At 37.7% G+C, this 22286-nt stretch overlaps 1 long non-coding RNA gene across 1 annotated transcript in view; it reads left to right on the top strand.

Moving 5' to 3' along the window:
• The window catches only part of LOC140609451 (uncharacterized), a 95636-nt gene that overhangs the window by 57813 nt on the left and 15537 nt on the right, over window positions 1–22286 (top strand). The window contains exons 3-4 of the long non-coding RNA XR_012011282.1: window positions 1912–2063; window positions 11144–11322. This is a non-coding gene — a long non-coding RNA (uncharacterized lncRNA). The remainder of the gene's footprint in view (window positions 1–1911; window positions 2064–11143; window positions 11323–22286) is intronic.

The raw sequence follows: 22286 nt of genomic DNA, 5'->3' as shown, positions 1-22286 counted from the left end.
TTTTAAAATTTGTTAAAGTGTGTGTTATGGCTCAGAGTGTGGTCTATCTTTATAAATGATCTATGTGATCTATGTGAGCTTGAGAAGAACATGCATTCTGCTATTGTTGGATGAAGTAGTCTACAGATGGTAATTATATCCACTCGATTAGAGATGTTGTTAAATTTACCTATTTTCTACTTGCTGGGTATGTCCATTTCCAATAAAAGGATGTGAAATCTTCAACTATAGTAGTGAATTCATCTATTTCTCCTTGCAGTTCTATCTCGTTTTGGCTCACATATTTTGATACTGTTGTTAAACACATATATTAAGGATTTTCATGTGTTTTTGTTTCTATTTCCTGTTTTCTGCTGGTTGTTTTTTTTTTAATGTAACTTTAGTGTTTATCATCAATTCTCATTTAAGTCTCTTTGTCCTTTCTCTATGCGGTGGGATAATTTATTTTGTTTGCCTTCTCCTTCATTGCCTTGATTCCTAATAATATCCATTCTGCTCCTCACTGTCTCCAGCTAGTGGGTTCACATACTAGATGTGGATATGGGGCTCTTGATACTCACAGTAGGAAGCTTTATTTCTATGCCTTCAAGTACTCTTGGCTGGCATCTGTCCCCACGTTGCAATCAAGTCCCCTCTAGTCATGGTTCCCTGATGATATACCTGCCTAGGACAGGAGTGATCCCTGAGACACCCACCCCCTTCTTTGATTAGTGCAATTACTACTAGTTTTTAGAGGTAAGAAAAAGGCAGCAATGTGTTTGGTTCATAATAGCTCATGTTTGCCTCTCCCCTGAAGCCCCTGTTCCCCTGAGTTGGAGCATGTTTCCGAAGAAGTTTTCAAGACCTTCTCTTTTCATTCCTGTTCTGTGTCCCATTAGGTCCTGTCTCAAGTTGATATGCATATCAATGCTCAATTAGTGTTAGTACATCTTTTAATAATAATTATGGAAAATACTGTCTTTATTTTTTTAAATCACTGCTTAAATGCAGAATTATCATGATCTTTCTAGGGAGGTTCCTTCCCTTCCATTTCAATTATTATCATTATTATTATGTAAAATAATGGCTACCTATTTGACTGAAGACATTTCCTGATTTGACTTATTTTTGTGGTTGTACTTCATTCTGGAATGAAATCATAGCTTCCCTCTGGGAAGCATAAGAATAAGAGAGTTTTGGTCACAGACAATAGAAACCAATTCTCAATAATTTGAGCAAAAAATAATTTATTGGCAGGATCCTCCATGGTTAATAGAATGGAAAAAAGCCTGAACAGAGAGTATCAGGCTTAAAAGTTCATGGAAACCAAGGCTACTCTCTGGCTATGAACACTAGGAATTACTGACAGTCAAACCACACTGCTGCTGCTGGAATAAATGAACTCCAACTACATTTTTCCATCCTTGATCACTCAGCTCAAAATTCAGTGTCCCTGAATGAGAGCGTTAGCTTGGTTTGAGAAGGTCAGGCTGGGCATGGTGATTTACAACCTTATTAATATTGCATACCACAGGGAAAAGAAGGTTCCCTAAAAGGAAAACAGTGCAATTAACAGAATAAAAATGAGGGGAGACAGAGTTGCAGAAAACAGCAAAAGACCAATGAAAGTTGTAACTTGGTGTTTCAATTTTAACTGGAAGGAGCCATGGTGTATTGTCTTTCTGAATAATCAGGAGCAACGAGTGAAGGGCTGACACTATTCACTATTCAGGCATCCTTCTCATTGTCCAGTTATACAGGCAAATAACATTTTCCAACAACTTGGAATTCTTTACCTACAATTAATGCTACCAGTGGACATACATCTTGCACTCTATTTTATGAGTGCACTTTCTAGTGACCTTTTATACTTGTTTTGGAGTTGTTACACATTCAAAGGGAATCTTTACTATATCTATGTTTGTAATATAGGATCCACCATCTGTGATACCAGTAATCAATGAGATCCTCAGATCATTGGATCAGATGCCCAGGAATGGACACAAATACTTGAAGCATCTCTTCTCTTCCTTCAGGACAAATGTCACCTCTTCAGAAAGTCCTCCTCACATCATGGCATCAAAGTAGGTCATCTTATCTATTTTCACTTGTTTAACTCCTTAGTAGCCTTTATAACAAACTGAAATTATATTGCTTATTTGTTTACTTGTTTGTCTTCAAGCTCCCTCCATGAAAGCAGATACCATGCCCTTCTCACTCACATTGTATCCCTAGCACTTAGCACAGGACTCTGAATATATGAGATGCTTATGTTACCTGAATGAATGGATGGATGGATGGATGCATTAATGAAGTAGGAATACACACACACACACACACACACACACATATATATATACATATATATACATATATACATATATATATATATAATTTCACCTTTTTTCCTAGTAAATGAGTTTTAGTCTTTAGTTTATGGTTTTAGTCTTTTAGTTTAGTTTTAATCTTTAGTTTATGGTTCAAAGCAAAGAAGAACAATGTCCTTTACAATCCAGTTTTAACAGCCAGTTAGTTTTTAGGTAAACCACTTTCTTTTTTTCAAAGGATAAATGCATAAAATTGTTGGTTGAACTTGAGTTCCTAGTGTCTAATGCAGGATTTAAAACACTTAAATCTCTATGCTTTATAAGCAGCTATCCAGTTCTTTATAGCCCTCATTCTTTTCTCCTTCTAAATGCCTTAATACTGACTTCTACAAAAAGTAACACAGTCAATGAAATAATTTTGACAGGTTTTTTTTAACTATACTGCACTGATCAAAGTAAAAGTAAAATTTTCTGACATCTTGGAAGAGTGATATGTATTATACGCTATCCATTGCTTACAGAAAATAATTATTACGACTTTGGTCCCACCCAATTACTGTCTCAGGATACTTCCATAGATAAGGTGAAAATTGCACACTAGAATTGAAATGGCATTGTTTGACATTTCAGGAAGCTGACAATATTTTTAAAAATTATAGTGGCAAGGTAATGCACATAACTGCATTTCCAACTACTCACTTTACTAGAATATATTGCACTCAACACATAAAATAGAGACCTGGTGGGATGACAGAGGAGCATCACTAAACTATATAGTAAGTGATTTCAACTTTGGTAGTATACTCTCGTGTTGAGTAACCCAAAGAGGTGCAAATACAAAATTGTAGGGCAAATTGTAAATTAATTGTTTTACAGATGGTATCTTTTATTAAAAAGTGACTGGCTACAAAACTTCCACCTTTTCAAAGGCTTATTAACTAATATATATTTAGGTAATAAGTTACCAACCTGCTTGAGAGGAAACTTGTAAATGAGAGAGAAAAAATATCAACTAACTTCTTAAAAAAAAACAATCAAGGTCTGGAGTTAAATGTTATTCATGTTAAGTTAAATGTTATTCTACTCAAGTAACATTATTGGATATGAGGTGTTATTAGTATCAAAAATCAGATATAGGGACAAGTCATGAGTTATGAATGTCATAGGCACTCATGAAAAACTTGGGCTATAAATTCAGGGATACTACTGAATCATAACCAAAATTGTGTAGTAAGTCTGTAGTAAGATTTTGTTTCATCTCGTTGGAGAAAGATAAGGCATACCAGGCTGTGTCCCTCTAAGACCCAACTCAGATTTGTTAGAGATTAAAAGAAGCCATTCAGATGGAGTTGCTTGAGCTCTACCAGGACTTCACAGACCTTTTAGTGACAAGGAAATCTGGATTGTAGATATTTCAAACCCATATGGCGTGCATTCTTCTTCTTTTTCTCCTTTAGCATCCGATGAAAAGTTAGCCCATCTGTCACTAAGCCTACCTATCTATTTCCTTGTTTGTTTGTTTAGTAATACTGCAGGTTGTTTCCCCTTAAGGGCAAAAGTAAAACAAGGATGACACTATCATCCCAGTCATTTGGTACTATTTTACCAGCACTGCCCAATGAAAGAAATTAGAGAAGAAAAAGGAAATAGAAAGGCACCTGGGTGGCTCAGTATGTTAAGTGACTACCTTCAGCTCAGTTCATGATCCCAAGGTCCTGGGATGGAGCCCTGCATCAGGCTCCATGCTCTGTGGAGAGTCTGCCTCTGCCTCTCCCCCAGCTCATGTTCTCCCTTACTCTCTCTCTCTTTCAAATAAATAAATAAAATCTTTTTTTAAAAAAAAGAAAGTAAAAGGAAATAGAAAAAAATCTGAAAATAAAGCAAATTTAAGTTTTGAGTTTTATTGTTTTATTTTGGTTTTGCTGTTGATTTAATGGTTTACTAGGAGTACCTAGGGAAGTAAACAACAATGACAAAACCCACAAAAAATATTACAGTTGATTAGAGAATTTTATAAGTTGTTTATAAAATAGATCTATAAGAAACTGATACTTTTCTATATATAAGCAACAGTCATTACACCTTCCTTAGTGCATTATATATACATTCAATATAAGTTGAAATCTGGGGCTTTTGGTGAAATTATGGCCAGAATTCCCATGAGGAGTTGAGATGAAGACATACTCTCCTGGTATGGGAACAGGAGCTTAATTAACATTTAATTAACATTATTTCCCCCCTCAACTTAATAAATAACATCTTTTTTACAATTTTTTATATATATACACATATATGCATACAATTACACACACATACATATATTCCCCTGCTTACCATTATAGTGCTGTATAGAGCTATACAACTCTTAAATTGAATACTTATAATCAGACCTACATCTTTCCATCTTTTCATGCTCAATGCTTAGCACCATGAATTGCACATAGTAGGCCATTAATGAATGTTTGGAGCGTTGAAATAATTGGAAAATGTTATTGTGAAGATTTTTCTTCCTATGACACCAAGAGGGAGCTGTAAGCAACCATTTTGCAGTGAGTCCCATACAAGGATATTACTATAACTACATTTTTGCATGGTTTAGAGAGATATAGTCTTCAGAGTAATAGGATAAGCAGTTTGGGACTCCAAGCTTTCCTCATATACATCTAGGATCCCACAGAGCCATTTTTACTATGTACTACTTGTACTGAGGTATACTTTTAATAACCATTCAGATGCCCTACATTAGTCATAAGAAAGTTTTATAACTTTGCAAAAACTTGTCATCTGCTGTCTTTTCCATTTCTATCAGGCTTTACAAAGCATGTGGTTTGGAGAGGGCACACATCTTGCATAATTGTTTTCTTTGGGTCCTTTTATTCCTAGCTAATTGAATTAGAATGTCTGTTATATCATTTAGGATTGTATTCAGTTACAAAGAGCATGAAATGTGAATAACGGATTTATTTGTCTCATAGGAGAGTAGAAGTCCAAGGGTAAGGCTTTCTGGGCTGATATTGTAGCTGAACAATGTCATCAAGAATTCAAGGTTTTTTTCTTTTTCTTTTTTTTTTAAGATTTTATTTATTTATTCATGAGAGACAGAGAGAGAGACAGAGAGAGAAAGAGGAAGAGACACAGGCAGAGGGAGAAGCAGGCCCCATGCAGAGAGCCTGACATGGGACTTGATCCCGGGTCTCCAGGATCACACCCTGGGCCAAAGGCGGCGCTAAACCACTGAGACACCAGGGCTGGTCTCAAGTTTTTTTCTATCTTCTTGCTCTGCTGTCTTTAGTATGTGGCTTTTACCCTGAGATCACAAGATTATGGATTTACTTCTAAACATGGTTTTGTTTCAGGCAAAAAAGAAAGAGAAGAGGATAAGGGATGGCAAAGGGTTTAAGAAATATGCCATCTGAGTCTGATCCTTTTAAAAAAACTTTCAAAAAAAAACCAAAACTTTCCAAGACATCTAATTCATAGGCTTCATCTTAGAAGTCATTGGCCAGAAATGGGGCACGTGGTCACCACAGCTGCTGGCAGGCTGGCCGTGTGAGTGTTTTTCATTTTCCCACTTTGATTGTAGAGGAATGGCCTTTGGATGGACAATGCACGTTAACTGCCCTTCCTATGTTTGGGTCTGAAGACATATTTGCTAAGGATTAAAAAAGGACAAAGGTAGAAAAAGTGAAGAACATATGTTTCTTCCTATGTGATATGTAAAATCTAAGAAGCTTAGAATGGCTAACATGTATGAAGACACCAGAGAGACTTATCCTGGGTCATACTATATATCAAACTGTAAGATTACTGAGAGATAAGCTCAGAGAACTAACAGGAAAAACAGAAAGTGTGCAAACCAATGTCTTTTCTCCTCTAGTAAAAGTCCCACTGAGTCCCTTGATGGTTGTGGAACTGTGGAATTGTGTTGGGCAGGGGCAGAAGTAATGGAAGGGGACAAATGACGTTCAGCTTGGAAAGTCATTGTAAAAATCTCTTTCTCTTTTCAAAACAGGCTTCACCGAGGCCTTCACCTAGGAAGAAAGGAGGAGAGAATGAGCTCACTCTGGCATAACCCATCTGTACCATAAGCCAACTACTTTTCTAAAGGCCTGGTGTTTACTAATTCACATAATTCTCAGGGCAACTCTTGGGAAACAGACACATTATCCCCATTTTACAGACAAAGGACAGGTTTCTACAAGTAAACTAAGAACCCTGCTTGTGACCTCACACATGGCAAGTGACAGAGCCAGCACTTGCCATCAGGTGGTCTTGGTTCCAGAACCTGTGCTGACAACCACCACCCTCTACTCCACCAAATCTCCTACTGTTCTGTTTGGCAAACACACCGTATTACTTCTCTTTGCTCAATACTGCCAAGAGGACCCCTTTATCTACAGAATAAATCCTGGTAGCCATTACACCTTGAAGTCTAGGAAAAACACACTTCTGTCTGTGGTGACAGGAAAAGGATGTCCAGCCATTTAATGACACGAGCTAGAAGGCTTTTGGCTGGACATTAAGGAAGTAGGGGTCTGCTCACTCCAGCTCTCACCGTGAACATTTCCATTTTCTGAGTCCCCCTCTTCTCCTTTGTAAAAACGTAGCTATAGGAGGAAATGGTTTTGTGGTTTTGAAGTTGTGTGATCTGTTAGTTGATACCTGCCTGAAGACATTGGAGACACACTTCAGTTATGGCAGACAGATACATAATTTATCCTGCAAACACATGCACAAACACACACTCTGCATCTCCAGCAAAACAATTCATCCCTATCCAGATCTATAGATGCAATATTTAACAAATGTTTGTACAACATGGAATTTGGTGAATCTCAGATTTTCCAATTCTAAGCTGTCATTGAAACTTGATAAGAGGTGGAGGCCTTTTTTAAACAAATAGAGTTATACTTTAGGTATATGGTTCTTCACCTTCTTATGAAGTGGCTACTATTTGAGAGACATAAAATGTCATTAGATCCCTTCCTGAGAATACATGTGTGGACACATACATTTTTCATAAAAACATCAAAGTTCATTCAAAATTTCCAAGGTAAGGACTTCTACTTCTGCTTTATGTGTTTTATAAAATTACATATTTTGTTTCTGAGAAGGTAAAATTTTGGATTTCCGTCTTTTCTCTCCTCTCAAGCAAATTTTCACATTCACCCTGTACCCACATATGTTTTAAGTGTAATCAGCATAGCAATACATATGTTGAAAAATATTGTTTTGTTAGGCTATAATCCAAAATAAAGAGTAATATAAAAAGGGGGAATTTTATTGCAATATTTATTCTCAACCCTATTAAAATAACTACTTGCCTTACTCATAGAATTATGATTTTTACTATCACTTTACTCAGTCTTCTCTCCACATTTAGCATGTTAGTCTGCCAGTTTCCAATTAATAATCATTAAATGGTTTATTATTTTTCATTATAATATTAATACTTTTCCATGAATCAAGGTTTGGTACATAAAATTTATATCTGTGTTTGTAATTTATTCAAAATTCTACCAAATGTTTCATAAGTATCAGTCATATATACCTATGCTCTCTATGGCATAATATAACATAGCATTTGTTAGTCAAGATGTGAAGAACCACAGAGCTGAAAAATATAAAACAGCAACTAAAAATTGAGTTTATTGTTTGCCTGGTATATTAATTTGCTAGAGTTGCCATTACCAAGCACCACAGACTCGGTGGCTTAACCAACAAAATTTTATTTTTTCACAGATCTGGAGGGTAGGAGTTCAAGGGCAAGGTGTCAGCAGGGTTAGGTTTCTTCTGAGCCCTCTCTCCTTGGCCTATAGATGGCCTTCTTCTTTCTGTACCCTCACATGGTCTTTCCCTCTGCCCCTTATTTATAATTACCTCTTTAAGCAGCCTATATCCAAATATTGTCATATTCTGAGGTATTGGGGGTTAAGACATCAGCATATGGTTTTTTGGAAGGGCACAGTCAGCCCATAATACATGGAGATGGAGAGACTGTGCCATTCACTAGAGAATTTGGTGAGCCTCTGTGACTGAAGTGGAAAGGCAAGATTCTGAAGAGCATCATTCAAGTTGTTAAGGAGAGGACTCTGATTATCCTTTGGGATGAGTTTACACTGCTCTGGTTCACGGCATAAAGTCACAGGCACAGCTCCCAAAGGTGAGCCATATAACCCATAGGGTCTCTGGGTCATGGCTTAGGCACTTGCACATGCATATGTTCAAGACTCAGCAGATTTCTCTCTTCAACATATTAATATAAGTTTGTAATTTCCTAATGCTTGGAAAGCTCCTGCCAAAACAAACTATCAAGATAACTTGAGGAAAAAAGTAAATAATCCTATTGTTTTTCTCTACAGTTAAATCATGTAGAAGACAGGAGAATCAACTTAAAGACCAGCTCAGTTTCCCATATCAGCTCTCCTGGACCCTGATAAATTGTCTTCCTTTTTTTTTTTTTAAAGGATTGTTTAGTTTCAGAATGAAAGTTCATTGCATTGTACATAGAAATATTTCCACCTTACACTAATTAGGACTTTGGGGTGGAGACTCTATAACCAATATGAATGAAAAAAAAATGTTTTGTTCTCATAGGATTTGTCAATTTTCTTTTGTTTGCTCCAAAAAACTTTCATCCTAATTGAAAGCTTAAAATGTCATAGGACATTCATTTTGCAAGACAGAAAACAAAGGTGTAAGGTAAGGATCAGATCCATTCAGGATGTCAATTAAAACATAAGGAATATGGTCTTCAGGCTTGAGTACTACCTGGTTTTTTCTCATTCCCTAAACTCTGGTGTACATGTCACAATAGTGGACAAGAGGGTTTCTGTTGTACTATTTGCAAAATCTTTGAGTCAAAAGGATGACAAATCTTTTAGGAAATTTTAGGTGGTAAGAGGTATCCATCTATAGGATAGCCAAAAATTGATCTTGCTCATTTCTCTATCCCTAGCTGCCTCCATAAGGACAGTGAATGATCGGCAAATATTTATTTAGTGATTGAATTCTGGACTTACTGCACATACCTGGCCAGTAACAGTAGGCATCAATGATGTTTCCATCTTAAAGGAAAAGGGATAGAGATGCAGAGATAGAAGTACATGGCATTCAAAGCAAAAAGAATTTTATCCTAAAGTCAGTATATGACAGTATATGACTATTTTTTTAAAAGATTTTATTTATTTATTCATGAGACAGAGACAGAGAGAGAGGCAGAGACACAGGCAGAGGGAGAAGCAGGCTCCATGCAGGGAGCCTAACACGGGACTCAATCCCAGGTCTCCAGGATCACATCCTGGGCTGAAGACGGCGCTAAACTGCTGAGCCACCCGGGCTGCCCAGTATCTGAGTATCTGCTAATTAACCAGTCAGTGGGCAAGCAGAGCTGGTGAAAGAGTCTTACTCTTATTGATGTTTGAAATTAGTAAGTTCTTTTATTTTTCATAAAACATTTTTTGACCAGATAAGTTAGTATCGTTACCACCGACACTTTCCCAGTCTAAAGTGTTTTGGTATACATGCAGCTTTCATGCTCATACTTCTGAATCAAATCTTCTGTCTTTTTATTTCTGTACAAGTACTTGAAATGCCTTGAGCGGAGATGTTTGATAGGTCTTTAAAAGGCCAGCCAGGGTCAATCGGGCTCTGAATCTCAATGTGGGTAACTTGCTTGCTAAGGGAGTCAGGTGCTTTACCAGTGAGCAACTAAGAACTGTGAGCCCCCAGGACAAAGGTTTGCAAGCAGGAATCAAGACCAATTTTCTCAGCTTATCAGAGTCTTGTTGCTGTTAGAGGAAATCCGGGAATAGGGTAAAATAGTAAAGATAAAATCAAGATGGAAATTCACGAAGATGTGAAGCAGATTTCATTTGAGCCCCCAGGCGATGGTCTCTGGAATTACCCTGTTCTATGGACAGATTTTATTTCTTTGTTTTGGCATGTTTTAGCTCTCTGACCTCCACCTCAGATTCTTCCAAATCTGGTTGCTATGACAACTCATAGATTTTTTTTTTTTTTTTTTTGGTCTGGGTTGGAGGGGAGAGGAAGGATCCAACCCAGCCCGCTGCAATCCACCTCATCTCAGATCCTGAGGGCCCCTGCTCCACTTCTCCAGCCCATTCTGGCACATGAGAAAGGCAATGAGTGAGCAAACACAACTAATCAGAACAACAGCTCCCCAGCGCTCTGCTAGCGCCCTTGAAACCCTTCATTGGAAAGATAGCTTCAATAGAATTGGAAATTAGTATGTCAGTAGCATATCCAGGGCTCCCAGTTTGGGGCAATGCCGGCTTTAAATATTCAAATATTTAAAGTTTTGAATTGGGTCTATTTAAGATGGATCTTGGCCTGGTTGCATTTCAAGGCTATAAGTAGTGGGAAACTGCCTACCCTTAACCTGTCAAGAGTCACAACTTATAAAAAGAAATAAGCAGTTTGAATCATCAGAAAAAAAAATTAAATTTTCTTCCTTTTCTCAGGTAACCCATGAATTTTCAATGGCAGAACTGAATATTTGGCTCTCTCTCTCTCCCTCTCTCTCTCTCTCTTTTTACTTTGTTTGTTTGCTGGTTACTTTGGAGTTTGCTGTGATCCCACTCAGCAGTTAATTTATTTCAGGTAGTCCCAATCTGCACGTGTGATTCTGAGCATGCAGTGTTCGTGTTTGCACTCACCATAGCAACTGAAAGGAATGTATCTATTAGTGAGAGATACTTGTCCCCTCTTGTTCATATTTCTTTATAGCAGAGATTTTTCTCTACCTTCTCTATATGGAGAATGTGAAAGCTGATGTTTCTAAACTGCTGAGCTACCTCTTACTCACTCTTTTCCAGTGTAGGAATGACTTTTCTGAGGGGTGAAATTAATGACATTCTGACATCTATTCGGCCATGCTAACATGAGGTCTGGTTCTTGACATGGACAAGACAACAGAGAGCCTTCTCTTTCTGGTTCTGTCCCATTCTGATGGTGCCTGAGATTTCAGGACAGACTGTGCTCCTCAGCATACTGGGTAAGTGAGCTCTGAGTCTGTTCAGAGATAAGTCTTTCTGCAAGTTTGTGCCAAGTTCTATTTTGGCCTGAATTTAGGAGAACATAAGAGATATCCTTTATGTTCCTGGATGTTACCATTTGAACATTACCCGAGGAACTCTATGCTTTATAGGAGTTAATCAGATTTTCACGAATGATGATGTTTGCTCTACACTTGGCTGCTCTACTTTATTGGTTCTCTAGCGGGTAGGATCTGGCTGGAAGGAGGTCTCAATCTTCATTAGAACATAATTATTTCTGAGAGTCCTCAGAAATAGTGTCTTATCTCCCAAAAAGTCAAAACACTTCTGGAGATATCTTCAATGGAATGTGAGATTTGGCTGCAATTCTCCATTCATTAAAATTGGAGGAAAGGAATGGTTGCTCAAACCTGGAAAAAATAAAATTTGATTAGACAGTGTGTAGAAGCCTTCGTAAAATTTGCTACTTTCTGAGAACCACTCATATGTTTTATTAATAGAATTGGACAGCGATTCTGGAGGTGCTACTTATTATTTATAAGGCATATTCAAATACACCTGAATTGTCAAGGCTTCTGATGCTGGTAGTAAAAGGTTATGGGATGAAGATGATTATTAGAAAAATGTAGGGAATGAATTTTTTTGTGAAGAACCTTTGCATCAGCAGAAACTTCTATTTTCTGACTTTTTTTTGCAGTAGTTCTTTGTGTTTAAAATCTTAATTTTTGTTCTATCCCTACCTGTAATTTGGGTAGTGTTTAATATTTGGGATCATCCTATTCTGGGAGATTGTTATATTGTCTTCAATGCAGTTTCTTTAAAGGACAGGGAAGGTTGGCACAGTGGTCAATATGTCTTATTTTGCTTTTATTTTACCAGGATCCTTCACTTTCCCCTCTTATTTTTTTCTTTCCTTTCACTGCATGCCTCCAAGGCACACCACACCTGTTCTACACAACCAGTTCTTTCTCAGAAGCAATGCTTCTCCAGGGCTTCTACTTTTGGTCTCATAACAGCCCGAGAATGGAATGTAAGAGAAAGAATCATCCATGGTCCATGGCTAGAATCAGCATGTAAAGTATCTCCTGTAGATAACACTATGCCGGGCTTGTTGACAGAAGACACATTACACCAGAGCCTTCTCATGGATCATCATAGGAATTTTTAAAAAATAAATTATTGGAAATAAGTATCAGTTATTTGCATTGAATTTTGCATTATGCCTAACATTATTTTACTACACTTGAAATCCACTACCTAAGACATTCATATGTTGCATTGTATTTGTCGGGGATCTGAGATACTATTTTTTGGTTTTCCCCTCTGTACAACTCATATTCTAAAAGTTTGTTTGCTTACTTCTGCTTGCTAAGTGTGCAATGTAGGTTAAATATATTTCAAGGAATAGAGCTCTGGATGGTCCCAACTCTACCAGACATACAGGATTGGATATTTCAGGAAGGTGACATAGAAGTAGCAAAGGTTCCCAAATGTAGTATTATTTTTATATTACAGTTTGGAATAATTTATCATCTTTTCTACCTTAGAATGGAAACAAGAGCTGCGTTATAGGAATTGAATTCTTTTTCATTATTTCTTTTATTTATTCGATGAATACTGTACACATGTGCTCCTCTTGAGCAATTTATTAGAATATGATCTTCTTTCAAACAAAAGATAATTAGAAGAAATTCAGTAAAAGGACAGCCAATAAGGATTTAATATTTTTAAATTATACAGCTAGGACTAAAACAATATGGAACATGGGTTAAAAATCACATGTAAGTAAGGAGACAAAGTAAGGAGAATACAATTTTTTAAATGTGTGAAGAAGGGGCAGATAACAAGGAAAATAGAATAACCTTACTGACTGGCATATAAGTCTTAGATGGAGTCAACAGATGCTATTTGAAATTGAACATTAGAGAGTAAAAGGATAAGAAAGAAAAAATAAGATTAAGAGCAGCACAAGTAGTGTTCATACAATGGGAGCCTTCACAGTAAAAATACATGTTTTCCTAAGTACCAAAGGCAGCTGAGCTAAAGCCCAGGAGACAAATAAGGCATAGAACTGAGACTGATTTGATTTTAAATTTAATGTACCTTTAATAAAATTTCCCATGAGTTTTTAATTTTTTATAGCCTATCAAGTTGATGTCAAATTTTATACAGAAAAATAAATTCAAGGATAGATAGGGCTCTGAGCAGAGATTGGCCTCATCAGATATTAAAACATACTACAAAGCTTCTATAATTAGCACAGTGCAGGCCTGGCTCATAAATATGTAATAAAACAGACAAGAGTTCAGCAAACTACAGCTTATAGGCCAGGAGAGATACACCACCTGCCTTTGTAAATGAGGAGAGAGATAAACACAGACACACCCTGTCATCTGAATATTCTCTGTGACCACTGCTGTCCTGTAGCAACTATACTGAGTAGTATCAATGGAGTGCACGGGGTTCACAAAGTCAAAGTCAAAAATCTTTACGATTTAGTCTTTCACAGAAAAAGTTCCCTTATATGACTTTAGTGTTTTGTTTTTTTAAATAAATGACATTGGAAAAATGAGTAACCATTCAGAAAAAGATAAAGAGAGATCCATTCAATGTATGTACATAGAAACTCCAAATACAGCAGAAATCTCAATTAAGAAGAAGTTCCACAAACCTATGCAAGTACTGGAAGAAAGCGCAGATGAATCCCTGTCCAACTTGGGTATAAGAAAGATTTTCTAATTATGACTGAAACTTCAGATACATAAAAGATTGTTTAAATTTGGCTGCGTAGGGAACCCTGGGTGGCGCAGCGGTTTGGCGCCTGCCTTTGGCCCAGGGCGCGGTCCTGGAGACCCGGGATCGAATCCCACGTTGGGCTCCTGGTGCATGGAGCCTGCTCCTCCCTCTGCTTGTGTCTCTGCCTCTCTCTCTCTCTCTCTCTGACTATCATAAATAAATAAAAAATTAAAAAAAAAGTTTGGCTGCGTAAAAACAAGTTTGCAAGACAAAAACATCATAAGCAAACTCAGAGACAAATGACAAATTAAAACCAAGTATTTGCAGCCTATAATGCAGCTAAAGGTATATGGTCGGTCCCTCTTTGATAAATAACTTCCAAAAAATGAATTTTTAAAAATCCCCCAAATTCTATAGAAAAATGGTTAAAAGACATAAACAATTTACAAAAAGATAAAAATATGGCCCTTAAACACATGAAAAGAGTTTCAACTTCCCCCGTGGTCAGATTTAAAAATACACTGAAATCATTTTCCAATCCATAAGATAAGCAAATATCCAACAGTTTGTCAATGCAGACAATATATGCAAAATCCTTGTATTTTCACAATATTTAATAAAATTTAGCATTCATCAACTTCACTTCTAGAACTTTACCTGGAAGATACACCTCCAACAATCAAAAATATACATGCTCAAGATTATTCATTGCAGCATTATTTATAGTTGACAAATATGAGCAACCATGTAAATGTCCAAGAATAGGAGACAGGTTGCATGAATTGAGGTACAAATACATAATGGGGTCTTGTGTGGCTCTGTAAAAGAATGAGGAAGATCTCTATGAAATGATAGAGTGATTCCTAGATGGTATCCTTAAATGAAAACAGCAAAATGCTATAGAGAATCAATAATATGCCACCTGTTGTGTAAAAGAGAAGGAGTAGTAAGAAATTATACTTTTCTCCTTCTCTTTATGAAAAGAAACACAGGAAGGAAGGAATAAACCAGGATACCACAGTGCAGACTAAAAAAGAAAGAACTAGTCTAAAAGAACTGATGCAGGTAAATTATAAACATAATATCTGAAAACTTATATATTATAATATATCTGAATACTATTATTATATATTAATATTTATATAATATATAATTATATACTATATATTATATATATATTTCATCCTGCCTGTACACACACACACACCCTCACCTCTCTCTGGGCAGGGTGAAAGTTAAGAAGGGGAGGAGTGAGAAGTACAAACAGATCCTGAAATCTTCTTTAGTGGACTTATTTATTGTTATTGTTATCGTCTAGGCATATGAGGTTGGCGAATTATTTGGATATTCATGTGAAAAAGAACAACAGGAGGGGACCTGAGTGACTCAGTTGATTAAGTATGGGACTCTTGATTTCTGCTCACATCATCATCTCAGGGTTGTGAGATTGAGTCCAGTTGAGCTCACACTGAGTGTGGAGCCTGCTTGAGATTTTCTCTCTCCCTCTCCCTCTACCCCTCCCCCATCCCTCCCCTCTCTTTCTCTCTCTGAAAAAAAAAAAAAAAAGAACGGGAATGAAAGGGACAGGAGATGAAGAGGAAAGAAATATGGCTCACACCCACCCAAAAGAATTAATTTCAGATGATGTCATTTACAATGTGAGAATGTAAAAACATAAAAAATGTTTTTTTAAACATAAAACGTAAAAGAATATCTTCATAAACATAAAAGAACATCTCCATGACCTTAGTATGAGCAAAGTTTTCTTAACAAAAACAAACATACATTATTAAGGAAATAACCCATAAATAAGATTACATTAAATTTAGTAAATTCTGTGTATTACAGTGCATGTTTAAACTTCTGCCTAAAGACAGTGGAAAATTGTCCCCAAATTTACTCCTCCAATAATACTAAATAACATCATGACCACCGAACTTCTACACATAGCCATATTCTCAGTATCATCTGAAGACAGAGAATGCCAATACTAAGAAGCATTTGTGAGTAAAAAGAGACATGTCCCTAAGTATAATCCCTCATGCCCCATCCCTCTCTCATCCCATTGGACAACTATGGAGAGCAAACACTGATCTAGAAAAGTGTAGGGAAAAGGGAAAGGAAAGCAAAGAAGACTGCAAGTTATCTGACTCCATCATATCCACCCTAAATCTGAAAATACAGAAAGTGTTATCAGGCATGGACTACAGGGCAGAAATCCCCAAGTACAGGCAATTTAAATAGCCAGATGCCACCTGTGACTTTAGGGAGCAGAGACTATTAAAGGAGGCAAATGCAATTCAAAAGGATAAGCATGATTCAAAAGACAGCCTTCAGGATCCTTGGGTGGCTCAGTGGTTTAGCACCTGCCTTCTGCCCAGGGCATGATCCTGGAGTCCTGGGATCGAGTCCCACAACAGGCTCCCTGCATGGAGCTTGCTTCCCCCTCTCCCTGTGTCTCTGCCTCTCTCTCTCTCTCTGTCTCTCATGAATAAATAAATTAAAAAGACAGCCTTCCTATGCACAGATTTAGGGATTATACAAAGGCAAAATATATTCTTTGGCAGAGAAGGGGAAAGAAGAAAATATGTGGAAGGTAAGGTCCTGCAAGACAAAGGGAACTACAAAATCAGAAGACTCTCAGCCCCTCTTCCACCAATGAAACAAAACAAAACAGTCCACTAAAGCACCAGGGCTTTGCTAGGCTGAGAAAAATGGTTGCCATTAAACTAAGAATCTTGTAAAACACCACAATATAATAAAAATTAGCAAAAAGGGAGAACACTGTATAGAAAACTATGGCAGAAAATAAGCAAACAAGGGGCACCTGGGTGGCTCAGTCAGTTAAGCATCCGATTCTTGATTTCAGTTCAGATTGTGATCTCAGGGTGGTGGGATGAAGCCCTGCATCAGGCTCCGCACTCAGTGCAGTCTGCTTGGGATTCTCTCTCCCTCTACTCCCCCCTCAAAACAAATAAATCTTAAATAAAAGTCAAATAAGCAAACGAAATGTCATGTATGTCAAGAAACAACCATGGGGCAGACTATAACTTTAAATATTAGTCTAAATAAGATTTAATGTACTCAAGCATTTGACGAAGTGAAAAAAATCACCTAGAATAAAAAAAAATCTCTAACCTAAACCAGAATGGACAAAGTATAAGGAAAAATATAAAAGAGGTGACTAAGTTCAGGAAAGAAGTGGAAGGAAAAGACAAAAATTCCATAGAAATGGAGAAAGAGGTAGAAGGTGCCCAAGGGAGAATAGACTCAAATGAACTTTTAAAAGGGGGCATTAAAGAAAAGTAGGAAAACAACCAAAAAATTAAAATGGCATAAAGTTTGAAGTAAAAACTAAAAGAGAAAGAGGAAGTAATAGAAATGAAAGATTGGCAGAGAAACAATAATATTCATATTCTTGGAACACATTAAAAGGAAGAATATTGAGAGTTAATAATTAAAATTATAACTCACAAAAAACATTACAGAAATAGAAAGAAAACATCTGAATCTACACAATGAAATGGCTCCCTGAGTACCTGGAAAGATTAAACCAGAATGATTCACTCTGAGACATATCCCGGCAAAGCTATGAGATCTCAAATAAAGAGATAAAGTCTTCAAGGTCTCCAGGCGAAAAGAAAAAAATATTTACTACCAAGATGAAGCAATTAGAGTAACAACTTCCTTTCAAATCAGCATGAAAAGTAACAATGGAGCACTACTTTTGGAAAACTAAGTGAAAGAAATGTTTTATGTCCAGCCAAGCTGTCCTCCAAACATCACCAGATGTGTAAACCGGTTTTTTAACATACGAGAACTCGGCGAATGCTGAGCCTGTTGCGTCCTGAAAAAATCTATGAGGGGATGAACTTCCTCCAACACAGTGATGACGGGGGAATAGTCAGCAAAAAGACTGGGATGAGTATTACAAATACACTGATAAATATTTAAGAATCAAGTGAAAGTGGAAGAATAATACACAAATGTTGCATATTGTGATGAAGTAGAAATAATGTAGATGGGGATCCCTGGGTGGTGCAGTGGTTTAGCACCTGCCTGTGGCCCAGGGCGCGATCCTGGAGACCCAGGATCCAATCCCACGTCGGGCTCCCGGTGCATGGAGCCTGCTTCTCCCTCTGCCTATGTCTCTGCCTCTCTCTCTCTCTCTGTGACTATCATAAATAAATAAAAATTTATAAAAAAAAAAAAGAAATAATGTAGATGTTATTTGGAGGAGATGGGAGAGACAAAGAGGAAAGTACATAAAACTCATTGTTATATGCTAATAGGTGGTATTAATTAATATAAAAACAAAACCAAAAAGTCCTGATACATCACTTAGTAAAAGGCCAACTAAGAAAAAGGGGATTATGGACATTTAAAAAGGTATTTAGATATGGGGGCTCCTGAGTGGCTCAGTCGGTTGAGCATCTGACTCTTGATATCGGCTCAGGTCTTGGGTTTGAGTCCCATGTTGGGTTCAAAAGGTATAGGTACAAAGATAATTACTAGAACAAAAATACAAATTTTCCTGAATGTCAAAAATAGGATGTATCTATCAACACATACACATAAATATATATCATATATTATGTATAAAAAAACAAATATATATATCATATATATGTGTATGTATGCCAAGAAATACACATCACTTCGAGAAAGAAGGGTAACAAATAAACCAAAACACACATGATCATAAAATATTATGATACAGTTGAGATGAAATATATTGGTCATAACAAAGAAAGTACCTATCAAACATATAAGATTTTCAATTGGTTCACAAAACGTGACCCAACTCTGTGTCAAGAGATACACTTAAAACAACATGATTTGGAAAAGCTCAATATAAAGTAATGGACACATAAATACTAAGCAAATAGAAATTTAAAAAGAGCAGGATAGCAATGCCAATATCTGCACGTTCAGGCCCCAAGTCTATGACATGACAAAGAAGGATTCTTGTTAATGTTAATGGCTATAATCCATGATGCATATGTAGCACAAGAATATGCATAAATAAAATAGTAACCACTTTTGTGAAATAAAACCACAGGAAGTGCAAGGAGACATAGAAACACACTAATAAAAGCTGGCTTTACTATTCCTCTTTCAGGAGAAGACAGATCAAGAGGGCAAATATAACTAATGAGATAGAAGATCAGAACAATTTAATAAGTAGATTGTGTGGATACACACCAAACCATGCACCACAATAATAGAGACTACCTATTTTTCTCAACTGCCCTTGGCAGAGTCACAAAAGCTGATCAAATATTGAGAAACAGGGAAAGTATCAGTAACCCCCATAAAGTATAAATAATGGAAGCAATGCTCTCTGGTCATAATGCAGTAAAATTAGAATTTACTTTAAAACCAAAGCTAATGACAACAAGGGGAAAGTCCCTCTACCTAGGAATTTTTAATACTTGCTATTAAAAACTCCTGGATGAAGGGGAAATACAAACAGAAATCACAGAATTTTTTTTAAAAAGGATTTTATTTATTTATTTATTTATTTGAGACACAGACAGAGCATAAGCGAGGTTGGGGGTGAGGTGGGAGGCACAGAGGGAGAGGGAGAAGCAGGGATCCCTGCTCGGGGCTTGATCCCAGATCCCTGGGATCATGACCTGAGCCAAAGGCAGACACTCAACCAACTAAGCCACCCAAGTGCCCTTGAACTTATAGAAGTTTCAAAAATGATGATAAAAACTGCTACATATCAGAATTCCTGATAGGCATTTCCCAGAGTGAGCAAATGACAATTCGTTACTCCAAACACATTTTTCCATAAAAGTGGAAGAAGACAAATAAGTGAGTTAATTTCTCAGCTCAAAAAAGTAGAGAAGGCAGTAAGAGTGTGAGTAAAAATAGGGGAAGGGAAAATTCTCACAATTGTCTGCATCTGCTTTTAAACTATGCAAATGTGTGTTCTGGGTAGCATCAGAGAAAATCACAGGACAGGTTTTAAAATGGCAACCTGGTCTTCTAGTACTTTCCATTTCATACATTTGTTCCTGAGGCCACCGCAGCTCAGCCTGGCCACATTTTCTCTAGTAGCACTTGGGCTTTCAGCCTCCTCTAGCAAGACATTATCACACGTGTTATTACTGCTACTTCACTGAGCAGTAAGTGAATTTTGATTCAAAATCAAAGAATGTGTAAATGATGACATGTTTGGGGGAATTTGCTGCTAATTGAATGGCTGAGCAGTGATTTTTTTTTGGTCTAAGGGAGAAATGGCTCAAGAGATTCAGCAAGAAGCCTTTCCCTCTATTTCCCCCCCCTACTTGTCATGTAAGACAGTAATGCCTCAGAATGAACCTTTTCATATACTAGTGGAATTATCCAGAATTGAAATGACAACCATCCAGTTGGATGGCCATCACAGCCATCCCAAGGAATTCTTTGTGCCAGAAGTTTTAGTCTGATGCCTTCTCGGGAAAGAAATTCCATGTTTGAGAGTGGCCATGAAGACTTGCGTCTTAGTTGACATGGCAATTGTCTAAGTAAGAGAAGGAGAAACTGGGGAAAGGAGAGGAGGAAGAGAAAGAGGGAAAAAGGAAAGACAGGCTAACTCCTTATATCAATTCCTCTGCTAAGTGCTTTTCTATATGTGATTTCATTTCATATTCTCCCAAGTAGCGTGAAAAAAAGAGATTATTTCTTCCTTGTTTTATGTTACATGGATTTGATTCTTTTTTTTTTAAATTTTTATTTATTTATGATAGCCACAGAGAGAGAGAGAGAGGCAGAGACACAGGCAGAGGAAGAAGCAGGCTCCATGCACCGGGACCCCAACGTGGGATTCGATCCCGGGTCTCCAGGATTGCACCCTGGGCCAAAGGCAGGCGCCAAACCACTGCGCCACCCAGGGATCCCCCATGGATTTGATTCTTTGAGATATTAATAAAGTCATAGAGCTCATAGGTGACTGAAGTACAATGTAAACTCCCATTTTTTCCGAGTCCAAAGCAAAACACTCATCTCATAATGTGCCTTGGTATCTTTCCCTTCCTCCCATTCCTCCCTTGATCACTCAATAAATATTTCCTGACTCCCAGTGTGCCAGGAAGGTTCCAGGCCCCAGGGATAGAGCAGTGAATGAGATAGGATATTTCTGCTCTCACAGAGGTTAGAGTTTGTCTAATGGAGGAGACATAATGTGACCAGGTGTGTAAACAGGAATAGAATCAGATCACAAAGTGGATGGCACAATCATTGCACTAGCATGGTAAGAGCAGGGGCGGTGGGGTGGCTGCTTCTGGTTGGACAGGGGGCCAGATCTCTCTGAGGACGGGACATTGTGCCAGGCACAGCCCCCGGCAGGACATAAGCTGGGGGTAAGGAGCAAGGGGAGTGATTAGAAATGAAGTGAGAAACAGGTGCTTGGATGGCTCAGTTGGTTAAATGTCTGCTTTCTTTTCGAGTCATGATCCCAGGATCCTGGGACCGAGTCATGCACGGGATTCCCTGCTCAGGGGGGAGCCTGCTTCTCCCCCTCCCTTTACCCTATTACCCTGTTCATTCTCTCTCTCTTTCTCAAAAGTAAATAGATAAAATCTTTAAAGGAACAAAGTGAGAGAGGTTAGTAGGAACCCGATCATGTGAGAATTTGTAGCCTGGAGTAAAGAATTAGGGTTCTATTTTGAGGCTTGCGGGAAACTTTTGAGGTTTTAAGCTGTAAGTTGAAGGGACCTGTTTTAAGTCTTGAAATACCACACTGGAGCAGTGGCGTCATGATGAAGATGGAGCTCTCAATCACTGCAGATCTTCTCCCACCAAATGCAGTGTCTAGGATAGCAGGGGGGGAATCCCTCAGATGGAATCTTTAGTAAAATAAGGGTAAAACTTGGGAACGCCTGCAAGAAGTCCAAGGAATGGGAAAGGGCACGAGCTACACAGAGTACAGACGGTTCAGTGCTGTCACAGCCTAAGCCTGTGCCCCCCAAAACTAAGCCTCACCTTGAGAAACTAGTGATGAAAATAGAATAAAAATTGAGCCAAAGACAACAACAGAGGGCTAAGGGAAAGAGAGGCCCAGAGAGAGCAGATCCCAGGAAATACTGAACAAGAAAACTATCCTACCTAAAGGTGAGAGCACTGCCTTGGAAGGGGAGGCCTTTTGATCCCTCATAAACTCAGGGATAGAGATAGGAAATCCCCTGAACCAAACCTAGCTCTGAGACAGAGGAGGTTGGCGGTACACAGAGACTGT

Source organism: Canis lupus, chromosome 18 (genome assembly GCF_048164855.1).
Source record: "Canis lupus baileyi chromosome 18, mCanLup2.hap1, whole genome shotgun sequence".
In the NCBI taxonomy this organism is placed as follows: Eukaryota; Metazoa; Chordata; class Mammalia; order Carnivora; family Canidae; genus Canis; species Canis lupus.
The sequence above is the reverse complement of the archived record's forward strand: the minus strand, read 5'-3'. Positions and strand labels throughout refer to the sequence as shown.